Source organism: Camellia sinensis, chromosome 11 (assembly GCF_055761805.1).
Source record: "Camellia sinensis isolate YWXY chromosome 11, ASM5576180v1, whole genome shotgun sequence".
In the NCBI taxonomy this organism is placed as follows: Eukaryota; Viridiplantae; Streptophyta; class Magnoliopsida; order Ericales; family Theaceae; genus Camellia; species Camellia sinensis.
In genome coordinates this window covers 109,898,920-109,911,184 of record NC_138971.1, presented here as the reverse complement: position 1 = coordinate 109,911,184, position 12,265 = coordinate 109,898,920, and the positions used below count along the sequence as shown (strand labels likewise).

General features: G+C 36.1%; 1 long non-coding RNA gene across 2 annotated transcripts; it reads left to right on the top strand.

Moving 5' to 3' along the window:
- Positions 1-1,428: 1,428 nt before the first annotated feature.
- LOC145802074 (uncharacterized) lies at positions 1,429-11,932 on the top strand. Of its 2 annotated transcripts, XR_014344317.1 has the most exons (4): positions 1,429-2,337; positions 2,419-2,655; positions 9,825-9,932; positions 11,770-11,932. It is a non-coding gene; the product is annotated as an uncharacterized LOC145802074 (long non-coding RNA). The 2 variants fall into 2 exon arrangements; XR_014344318.1 differs by lacking the exons at positions 1,429-2,337; positions 2,419-2,655 and adding an exon at positions 5,503-6,910.
- Positions 11,933-12,265: the final 333 nt, after the last annotated feature.

The following is a 12,265-nucleotide window of genomic DNA, read 5'->3' as shown; positions in this document are numbered from 1 at the left end:
AACAACAACAATAATAATAATAATAATAATAATAATAATAATAAACATAAATAAAAATTGAATAATGTAATCAAAGTAAGTAGGCTTGGGATGTTGTTAGTCTGGAAAGTTATATATTTTTTAGGGTAAATTACAAACACGCCCCTTGAGGTTTACTTAAATTACGAATGACCCCATGTAATTCTAAAAATTACATTATGCCCCCTAAGATTTTTAATTTCATAACAAATAGGCCCTTTTATTAATAAATCATCAAGTTAATTAATAGATTTTAATAATGTTAAAATTTTATTTCAATTAATAATTCAGATAATTTTATTATTGTATAGGTGAACAGTTAGAAATTTCACTTTTTCAATTAATTTTGTTAAATAACAAATTCTAATAAGGGAGGTATTTATAATTTTTCAAATCACAAGGAGCAATTCGTATTTTAAGCAAATCTCAGGGGGTGTATTTGTAATTTACCCTATTTTTTATACAGGCTTCTTAGAGTAATGTTATGGAATATCTTTTCTTTGAAAAATAGGACCATATTTTTGTTCAATTTCATTTTGCATGTCAAAATTTCTGTTACTTTAATTGAAAAGCACTGGGATGCTTTAACTATCTTCATAGGGGAAGTTCACAAATATGAGTCCCAAAACAAACATTTCAAAAATACAGCATCAATTTCACAATTCAATTTCCACAAAAATATCACACAAATTTAATGGGTTAGAAAAAAATTAGGCATATAGCTTTTGATAGAGCAAAATAGCGTAAAAAAAGATTAGTGTAGTCAACCCCACTTAATTGAGACATAACTTAGATTAATGAAGACGATATTAGGAATTTTATAGGAAAACAAAATTTCTAATTTTTTATGAAATCCCTACAATATACGTTAATTTTGTATATGCATAACATTATAATAGGGAAATAGTGCAACGAGGGTAAGAATCAATCACCAAGCAGAGAGTATAATAATGATCAAATTTACTTGATTGCCTCAAAAAAACTCATATTCATCAAAAATCAACAGCAGCCCTCTAACCCAACATTCATATATATGTATATATGTATATAACAGTAAGAAAAATCTGAAATGATGAAATGGACCTCGTTATGGCCGCAATCTCGCCTTGCCATTGCGTCGCGTCCCTCTGCCGTCATGTCACATCCCTCTGCCATCCTCTATCCTTCGTCTTCACATCCCTCCACCATCTCTCTCAGTTCGTTTCTCTCTCTGTCGTGTTCCTCCGTCGTCATCTCTCCGCCTCTCTCTCTCTCTCAATCTCTTTGTCTAGCATCTCTCTCGCTCGTCTCTGTTAAGGCTAAACAGATGAGATGATAGAGAAAGATGAAAATGAAAAAAAAGCAGGAAACTCAAATTTAAAAAAAAAAAAAAAAAAAAAAAAAAAAAAAAAAAAAAAAAACTAAACAAAATGACGTCGTTTTGGCGAGGGCCGCAGGAAATAGTGGCAGATGATCCTCACTCATAGAAGAATGACCAATTGGCTCTTGTTTCACTTTCCATGATCCCATATGCAATTGGAAACAACTCGACATTACCATCTAAACCAACTGCACATAGTAATACTCCACCATATGGGCCTTTGAGATGACACCCGTCAACACCAATAAAGGGTCTACACTCCTAAGAAAGCCAACTTTCATTGTTTCATGGCAAACAAACAATCTCTCAAAACAAGGATTTAATTGGGGTGGTTCAGTGTTAGTTTGTTTAGGGTGAGATTGTTTAGTATGCCTCTCAATTTTTATCGAAGTTACCATGATTGCTCCTTCTAAGGTAAATGAGGGCACTTCTAAGTATCAAGTTCTAGGTATGTGGTGCTTCTTGGTAGGAGGACTCACTCCTGTGGCTTTTGGGATCTTTATGGAATTCCTTGTAAACATACAATCAGCAATCAATTACATGAGAATGAACAAAGAAGAATTTTGCCATGCCTACTTTACTAAAGAAAGGTATGTACAAGCATATGATATGATTGTTCATCCTATGCTTGATGAGTCCATGTGGCCTGCAGCTATGGGTGATCCCCTAGAACCTCCTCCACTTCGTCGTCTACTTGGTCGATCCCCCCCAAAAAAGGTGAAGGTGAAGGTGAAGGTGAAGGTGGGAGTATTATTCAGAGAAAGCTGCAAACCATTTCATGTTCTAACTGCAACCAATTTGAGCATAACAAAAAAACCCTCCAGTTGCTGCTTCAGTTAGAGGGAGACGGACTAATAGAGGAAGAGGAAATGATGGTGGAAGAGGAACTAATGTTAGAGGGATGAGAAGAGCGAGTTGTTAAGGAAAGGGGACGTGGAATTCTAACTATAAGAAAAAGGGTATACATTATAATTTTGTATCTAGCTTCAATTCTATTGCTTAATTTTTATTTAATTGTACAATTATTATCATTTTTTTAGTCTTTCATGAGGTTTTAACTCAAGTGGGAACTTCAACTCACAAGGAATTTGCAGCTGGAAGTGGGAGGTCTGCTGGAATTGGAAGTTCTACACTTGGAAGGTTTGCCCCTGGAGGTCTGCAATTGGTGGTTCTACGCTAGAAGTTCCAATACAATCTAGTGTGATTGGGAGGCCCCCACATGGGGAAGGCAGATCGGCTGGAAGTTCTGTACCTACAGAATGGTCACTATTCTGATGGTATTGATGTTTGAAGTCCTTAGTTTAGTATATCTTTTTGTGACCTAACCCACTACACCACTACCACCTCCACTTCACCTACTCCACCTACCACCTCCACTTTACCTACTCCATCTACCACCTACTACCACCTACTCTTCTATATATAGGAATCATTGTAACATTCTATATATCAATCAGAAATCAATCAATAATACATAAATTTTTTACATGGTATCAGAGCAAGGTTAAAGATCTTGGTGTTCTTCGCCTTCCGGCGGGCGGCAACCTTGCCTTGACCGCCCGCCGGATCTCACCTCTGAGAAGTACTGAGTTGCTGACTCCATACAGCATTTTGGGTTTGGAGTTCATCTGAGGATCCTAGATTCAGCCTAAGAACTTTTGGTTGAGAACCTTTCATTACTACAATGTTACAGTGAAGTTCCTCCAAGCAATGCTTTTGCTCCTGTTTCATTTTTTTTTGTTAACTTACTTGTCCAATATGACCCAGCTGGCTGCATTACTCTTTGCTTCAGCCGCTACCACACCAGAAGGTGTACCTGTTACCACCTTAATCTTCACTCTTGCCTGGATTTGATCATGCAGTTGAAGAATCATCTGAGAACAAGAGTCGGAGATCTGAGATATACACTGCGGAAACTTGTCCCGGTCACCGGTTCCGCAATCTCCGGCGAGTCTCGGGAAACTCCACAATGATCGCCTACTACGAGTCTTGGGCTCACGAGGCGACTAGCAAGAATGCTTTGGTTATTGCTTCTGTGAAACTCGCTACTGAGTTCTTGGCTGCAACAGGAACATTTGTTACCAAAGTTTTCAGATCTCAGGATTACCGTGCTGTCCTCTACTGCCTTAGACAGCTGTTTTTTTGCAAAGGTTGAAGTGGATAAACCAGCTTTTCCATTCTAAAATATTTTCCATCCAACACCATCATCACATACCACTGCCCAACCTTCTCTCTCTAAAGACCCACCCACTCACCTTTTTTGAATCTCTCAAGCACTTTCTTTTTTTTAATCAACCCACCGCCCAACCTTCTTTCATCAGACCTCTGCACATGGTCTCTTTTATATCTATATATTTATATATATATATATATCTAATTCATTTTATCATCCACATCCTCCCCCCACAAATATTCTCTCTTTCTCTATTTTATTGTATTCTTATTTTTTATTCAAAAAAAAAAAAAAAAAAAAAAAAAACAGCAGAAGAAGAAGAACTGCTACCACACTCATTTTATTCATGTTGGGGCTCACCCCGATCACCATTTTACAACAAAAAAAAAAAAAAAAAAAAAAAAAAAAAAAACACACCCACACCCACAGTGGGATTTTTTCTTCTCTACTCAGCCGCCGGTCTTTTCTTCTTGCCTCTGTCCTGGGCGACCCTTGACGGTGCTGTCTCTGTGTTTTCCACGCCGCTGAGCACGTTCACTCCCCCATACTCCTCCATTGCAGCATACGGCGGCCCTCCAAATCGGAACATCACCGTGGCCTTCCGCTTCAGCTCCTTATTTTCTGCTTTCAGCACACTTATCTCTGCTCGCGCATCCTTATACATGCGTTGGAGCAGAGCCAGTTGGGCATTTAAATGCTGCACCTCATTTGTCCTACTCTGCAGCCGGTTTGACAAGTTTGTGACCGCCGTCATGCTTTCCACACATGCCTTCAAAGTATACTGATTGGCCTCCACATCCGACTGCACTGCCATTCTTTACTCCACAGACCGCATCGGAAAGTTCAACGGAGCAAACTCCGGGGCGCTTGGTTGAGTTTCCAGTGCCACCGCACCAGTTCTCTCTCTCGTTGACTCGTTGAGGTCGGGAAAGAGGGTGAGTAGCCCGCGGGAAGACGAAGCCATTTTTCTGGGCTACAAAGTGTTCCACAGTTTCTCTCTCCGAAGAGGCAGAGTTTTTCAGAGAAGGGTTGGTTTCAGAGGTTTCAGAATGGTATGCCTCAGCCTCAGCCTTCGTCTTGGTTAAATAGCCGAGGCAGCCACGCGTATCGCGCGCCACTTGCCGCCAGACGACAAACGGGCACGCCAACCAAGGCACTCACGTGCCTCGCCATCATGTCCGGCACATTTTTTGATGAATTGGGCACGCCTTTTGATGGCACGCCTTTTGACAAAATTGGGCACACCTTTTGAGGGTGCGACTTTTTAAGGGTCCGACAAGACTTTGTAAACTGTCCCGACATTGATTCCGGTTAGCTCCTTCATGGGTCCGACAAGACTCTGTAAACTGTCCCGACATTGATTCCGGTTAGCTCCTTCATGGGTCCGACAAGACTCTGTAAACTGTCCCGACATTGATTCCGGTTAGCTCCTTTATGGGTCCGACAAGACTCCGTCAACTGTCCCGACATTGATTCCGGTTAGTTTCTACAAGGGTCCAGCAAGACTCCGTAAACTGTCTTCTACAACGGTCTGACATGACCCCATAAACTGTCTTCTGCATCGGTCCGACACAAGCCAGTGTCTTCTACATCGGTCTACCATAACCATACAGTCTTCTACAACGGTCTGACACGACCATACAGTGTCTCCTATCCTCTTTTATTTTTTATGTATTTTCTTGTTTTGTTACTCTCTCCAAACTCAAGTTGGTTAGTTCCTATCCCCCTTGAGTTTGCGGGGGGCTGTTAAAACCTATCACCTACTTCACTCCACTAAACCTAACCCACTACACCACTACCACCTCCACTTCACCTACTCCACCTACCACCTCCACTTTACCTACTCCATCTACCACCTACTACCACCTACTCTTCTATATATAGGAATCATTGTAACATTCTATATATCAATCAGAAATCAATCAATAATACATAAATTTTTACAGTATGGCTATACATGAAGGATTTTTTGGAATGTTGTGGGCATTGTATAGCACTAACTCAAAGCTTTTTAGAACGTGTCCACTTTTTGATTGTTGTTTAAATGGGTGATTGATTTGCACAGCAATACTTTCAAGTGCAGTTACTCTTGGATGTTACTTTTTGAATATGTAACTCAATGAACAACTTGATGGATTTTACTTCTTGAATATGGATGAAAATTAACGGAATTTGATTCTCAATGTTGGCTCACCAATGTGTTATTTGAATCACATGGTGTGTTTTATTTATTTGACCATTGTCAATGTACTAGTCATTGACATGTTCGTCCTATACAAACATTTTATCAAACAGTTAGTATGGATAACATTCTGGATGAAAACTAAATAAGTTAGCAATATTTGAGCAATACAATATATACTTATTTTGTTTCCTATCTTTGGGTTGAGTAGTTGGTGACTTATTCAAGTTGCTGCACTTGCTTAAAAGTGTTGTTGAACTTTATTTTTGTTGGTCTAGACTTGCATAATTTACCTGCACTAAAAGCTTTTGGATGATCATATGCATCAACTATCGCTGCAGAAAACCATTTGCTTATGTATGTATTTGTAATGGAATTGAAAGTCCATCTGATTTTCATGTGGCATTTATTTACGGTTATTTTAGACATTTAGTTTAAACACAAAACAGACATTTACGCTCTATTAAAGGAAAAGTTGTGACATTAATACTAAAAAGATTCTAGATACTAAAATTTCATTGTCATGGATGAACTTTAATCCTAATACTTGCCAAGTATCACAGTTCTTGATTTTTTTTGGTATTGTTTATTAATACAATATGAATATGTCATGTTTAATATAAAATGTGGTTGTCGGAAGAGAAAATCTAAATATTTTGCTCTATCGACCGATTGATTGGGAAGATTTTAATTTATTAATGGTTTACTTGTCCAAAACACATTTGTGCTTTTGTTACCATTTGATTAAATTTTCTATATGTTCACACAGGTAACATATTTATACTTTTGTTAATTGCTTAGTTAAATCCAAATTCTATTACCTGATTAAACCCAAACCTGCATAATTTCATTTTAAATGGAACGAATTAGGATAAATCCTGTCCAGTTCGATTATTTATTTGAATCTGATTATAATACAGGTATGTCTCTCTCACCCAACAGATTCATACTATCACTAGAAGGTCTGAATGTCTCTCACCGTCTCACCTCAACATTTGCTTTTTGTTTTTGTCTTACCTTACCGTCTGCGATTTATTTCTCACCAATACCATCATCGAGACATCAACGCTGAAGGGTTTTGTTATCATCAAGTCAAAGCTAAGTTTGATTATCGAGCCTCCAATACTGCATTGTCAAGCCTCCATCTACATTGAAAATTGGTTGTTGAAAATTTTGGGTTTGTTTTCATCTCGCTCTCTCTCCCCCCTTCTCTCTCTAGTTTCTTCTTAAGTTCTCAACCTTTTTGATTACTCATCTCTTTGGTTCTATTCCCAATTGCATTTTAAGCTCTCACTCACATCCACCCAACTGAAGGCTTGATATACTTGGGTTCTTTTCAGTTTATTTCTGAATTTGATTGTTATAATTTATTGGGGGTTATTGTTTGTTTGTTTGTTTGTTTGTGTTTTCTTCAAGGATTTAAGATTTGATATTTTATGTTGTGTTTGGTTAGGGATTTGTGAAGGGATTTGAAAATGGAAATGGAAAAGGTGTGTGAAATTAAATGAAATATTGGTATATTTTATGCATATTTCACCTCCTTTTTCCCTTTCCCTTTCCAAATCTCTTCCTAAATCCCTCAACTAAACATAGCATTAAGTTTTAATGGGTCTGTTAGGGACCATTTGGAATCCACTTTTTGTCTGACTTTGTGGATTAAATCTTTTGGGGGGTTGGTTTAGTATTTGAATTTTCTAGTACTTTGTGTTACTTTTTTTGTGAGATGTTGAATGGGGTTTGATTAATGCATGTGAATCTAGTTGATTCTTTGATTTCTATTGTAATCCACTTTTTGGGGGGTGGTTTTAGTATTTGAATTTTCTAGTACTTTTTACTACTTTTTGATGTTCATATATGATATAATGAATGAGGTGTGGTTAATTTCTGTGAATCTAGTTGATTCTCTGATTTCAATTGATAAAAAGTTTGGTTGATTCAAAATAATTTTTGTTTCTGTATGGACTCTTTTGGTTTTGTTTAAGTTCCAGTTTGGTTGGTTAAGAAGCCAAAAGAAAAAAGAAAGAAGAAAGAAATAAAGAAAGTTTTTAGATAGTTGAGAAGTTTGGTTTAAAACCATAGCATAAATACTGGTTGCAAGTGTCATTTGGTTACTGATATGTGACTATTGATGAGAAATTGAAATTTTAGTTACTTGATGCATTTGTGAGAAATTGAAAGTTTTAATTACTTGATGCATTTTTTCAAGATTAACAAACGTGATTCAAACAATATACATTCCAGTGCAGGGCAAAAATGAATTTGATGGTTACTTAGTAAAGCTTTATGAATTTGAGTGTTTTAGAGTGTTTAATTTATCATATCATGGCATTTTCTGTTTGATATTTTTGTTTTACTTGTCAAGTACATATTTGATTTCTTGAGTCAAAGATGTCTAGAGATTGTAGTGAACATATTCTTGGCAAGGATGATATGGCCGAATTGGGTGACAATGTATGACCTACAAAGAGGAGTTAAAAACTGACATCAAAGGTAGGGAATGACTTTGACAAATTTAAAGGACCGAATGCACAAGACATAGCTAGATGTAAGCATTGCAAGAATCAATTTGTTGGAGAGAGTAGGTAAGGGTGCTTCTGATTTAACTCCAAAGGTTGTAACTTTTAAGTCTTTTAAATTTGATCAAGAGAGGAGTTGTATGGATTTTGCTAGAATGGTAATGAAGCATAAGTATCCTTTAAACATAGATTAGAGGTTGTTTTCAATGCTGGTCGATAATGCATCGAGTAATGATGTCAAGTAGGCATTACTACATTTTGGTGGAGAATTGTTTCATGTGCGGTGTAGTGCGCATATACTCAGTTTCGTTGTTCAAGATGATTTGAAAGTGATGTGGAGTCTTATTTCCAAAATTTTAGAAAGAGTGAGATATTTAGGGAAGTCTTCTTATGCCAAACAAAAAAAAATGATGTTGCAGTGAATCATTTTAAATTACATGGTAGAAAGAAAGCTCCCATGGATGTTTGGAATTCCACTTATTCAATGCTTGAAGCTGCATTAGTTTTTAAAAATGCATTCCAGAGCTTAGAATAAATTGAGAAACAATATAAGCAAAATCTTTCTAAAATGAGTGGAGAATAGCAAATGTGATTAGGAGGTGCTTCAAGGTTTTCTTTAATTCTACTTCCCATTTTAGTGGTACCACTTTCTTTGCTGCAAATGTTTTTTTTCCCGATATATGTCTTGTTTAATTCCAATTGAAATAATGGGATCAGAATGATGTCTTTGTTTGATGGTTGGTCCAATGAGAGGGTGGAATTTGAAAAATATTTGGAAGAATGTTGTTTGGTGTTGGCAATTGCAATGGTTCTCGATCCGAGGTACAAAATTGACTTAGTGGAATAGTACTTTGGTCTAATTTATGGTGGTGATGACAATAATTATATTAAGCGGGTTTGTAGTGCTTTGGTTGATCTTTTTTACAAGTATAGGAGTGATTCTTTTGATTCCATGAATTCCGATAGACTTGTTTAAGATAATTGTAGCTCAAGTGGTAGTCAATTGCTCACTGGTTCTTTGTATCAAGAAAGTTTGGTTGGCTTGGTATACCCAGACATGTGCTTTTCAACATTTATGCATATCAAAAATCGGAGGCGGAGCAATACTTGGAGGAGTTAGTATTTTCAAGTAATGGAAGTTTCAATATTCTATATTGGTTGAAAGTCAATAATGTGAAATTTCCAACTTTGGCAAGGATGGCTTGTGATATTTTAAGTGTTCAAGATAGTATTGCTGCATCAGATGTGACGTTTAGTGTAAGTGGTAGGGTGATTGATGAGAAATGCTTCATTAATTCCGGATATTGTGGTGGCCTTGACCTATGGCAATGATTGGATTGAATCAAACAATCAAAAAAAAAAAAGTAAATGAATATTGAAATTTTGCAATGATTAGATGTTTTCTAGTTTAGTTCTATAAATATCTTAATGTCTCATTGTTTTGAAATTGTTGATATAAAAGAATGCAACTTGAGCAGTGATTGGAGGTCAGTTGTGGATTTGGTAATGAATTTCACAGCAAACTATGTGGTTTTCTTGATTATTGTGTGTGAAATTTGTTTGGTTCTCATTTAGGTTTGATGGATTTGGGCTATGTGAATGCGGGGCGATATACTCATTGAGAGTTTTTGGGCTATGTGGGATGTTGATTTCATTTTTGGTGCTGTTCAATCCATTTATGAGGTATATATCCTTCACCATCCAAAAGCATATAAAATTTTCATTATTTATAGTACACTTTGTGGGTTGTTTTTGTGCTATGAGAGCTTTTTGGTTCTGTCATAACAGTATGTTTACTTCAATATGTGCATATATGTCTGCATGTCTACATAGACACAAGTTATCATAGCATGTTCCTTGACTTGGTAACCTTCTAAATTTAGTTGCAACCAATGAATTTGAGACACGTCTTTGAGCATTCAATCATGTGCCTAAAGATTGAGTCTACCTGCATGAGTTTAAGAGCTGTTGAAATTGTATTTTTGTTTTCTAGTATTCTCCTTGGCTATATTTAAGGAAGTTTTTACTGATGTTGTAGTCAAACTTCTTGTTAAAGGCTTTTAATAACTCTGCTAAGTGGTTGTTAGTAATTCTTTAATAACAGCCCAATTGTTGTCTGCTTGACTGAAGACCTTTACTAGATTTCAATGTTCTAAATCAGTTCACGACTGACTAAATTGATTCTGGTCTTAAAGACTTGAAATAGATACAAGGTGACACTAAGCAAAGTTTGCAAAGAATACAATCACACGTGTAGCAGAAAGATCCCTGCACTTTTTTCAATCAGAAACTATAATAAAAGAGCATCTCTGAATCCAAGACATGATTATGGCCTTCAATGCGGCCCCATAACTTAAGGTTATTCTTTTTTGATCCTTATCTGAGTAACTTGATTTTATGGTTTTTTATACTTAGGTTTATCACTTTATTGGACTTGTAGTCAGTGAATTATTGACTTAATTGGAATTAAGTTATTTATATCACTGTCCCACTATTTCGTATTCTGAAGAATTGGTTAGTTCTTCTTTTTTAGCTTTTTATGTAACAACCAATTTATCTTGAATTTAAGCGAGAACTATCTATCAATCAAATAAGATAACAGGTCATTGATCTCATCCCTTGTTTGTGATAGTTAAAAGTGAGGATTACATGATCATTTGTGTAAGGAACAAAAGGATGCGAGTAAATGGGTTTCTGAAAATGACCCATGTGTTATTTGTGACAATGTCAATCCGTGTTCTTGCATCAAAAACATTTGCTCAAAAGTAGCAAGTTACCTGTAAACAAATAAAGATCTATGTGATGATTTTCCCGATAAGATGATGACTTGGTTGGGAAAAAAAACAATCAGAAAAGATGGCCAGTTAAGTAGATATTAAATGTGAAACCATAACAAAATAATAGAAGGTGAACTCTAAGAAACTTAATCACCATAGTTTTGCTACATTCAACTTAATTACGAACACTAGTGTCAACTTTTGATCACTTATTAGTAGCAAAAAATGGTCAGTTACGAATACTGTCATTTGGATTTTAGACGTGCAGCTTGATTGGGTAGACATTTGATTTTGGGGCCATGGAATCATAAAATATAACATTGCTTTTGCTTCTACATTCACATTTTAGTGCAATTTTGGAGTCCATTATTTGCAAAAAAAATTTAAAACTTTTGTTTTTATTTATTAATAATATTTTTCAACGGAGGATGTATCACAATTGGGCTTTTGGAGTTGTAGATACAAGTATACGAGTCTTTAAGAGTCAGTTGTTGCTTTCTTTTTGAAAGAATTGCATCCTTTCTGAAAGAACGGATTCATATAAATTATTCAGTTTATGTTACTCTTTTCAGATTTTAAATTACGCAGTTTCATTGCAAGTGATTGTATTGCCTTTTGTTGATATGAGCATTGCTATGTTTCATTCAGTTTCATTCAACCCCAAACTCCAGGCTTTCTAGCTTCGCTTGAGTATTACTTTTTCAATTGGTGAACTATTTAGCATTACTAATTTATTTGTTCAGGACCTCACATTTGGAGTCGATGAAGAAAGAGAGGGAGGGAGTAAGAGCTACATACACATACTAAGGAGCCTCCTTAATTTTGATTTTGCGGTTCATTGTGGATAATGTGTTTTTGTACTCGATTGAACTAAATGATGGAAGTATTATTTTATTTTCGTAGCAAGTCTCATGGTTCTAGTATTGAATGAGTTAGATGGTAAAAGTTTTCAAAATTCGATTTTATTGATTTTGTTACTTGTGTTTTGGCATCTAAGAATGGCTGATTTGGAAAGGAAAAAAAAAGAAAGAGAGAGGATCCAATTGGATTTACAGTTCGGGCATCTGTACAAATTGTTACTGGTTATTGAATTTGGACAATCGGATTCAGATTTTGAAGTGGATTCTGCCAAATCCGACCTGATCCTGATCCGCACAAAGGCCTAGACATAGCTGTGAACATAATGTGGCTCAAGATCCAATTCCTTTGGGAAGCAGCTAGGTTGGACGAAGCTCCTAG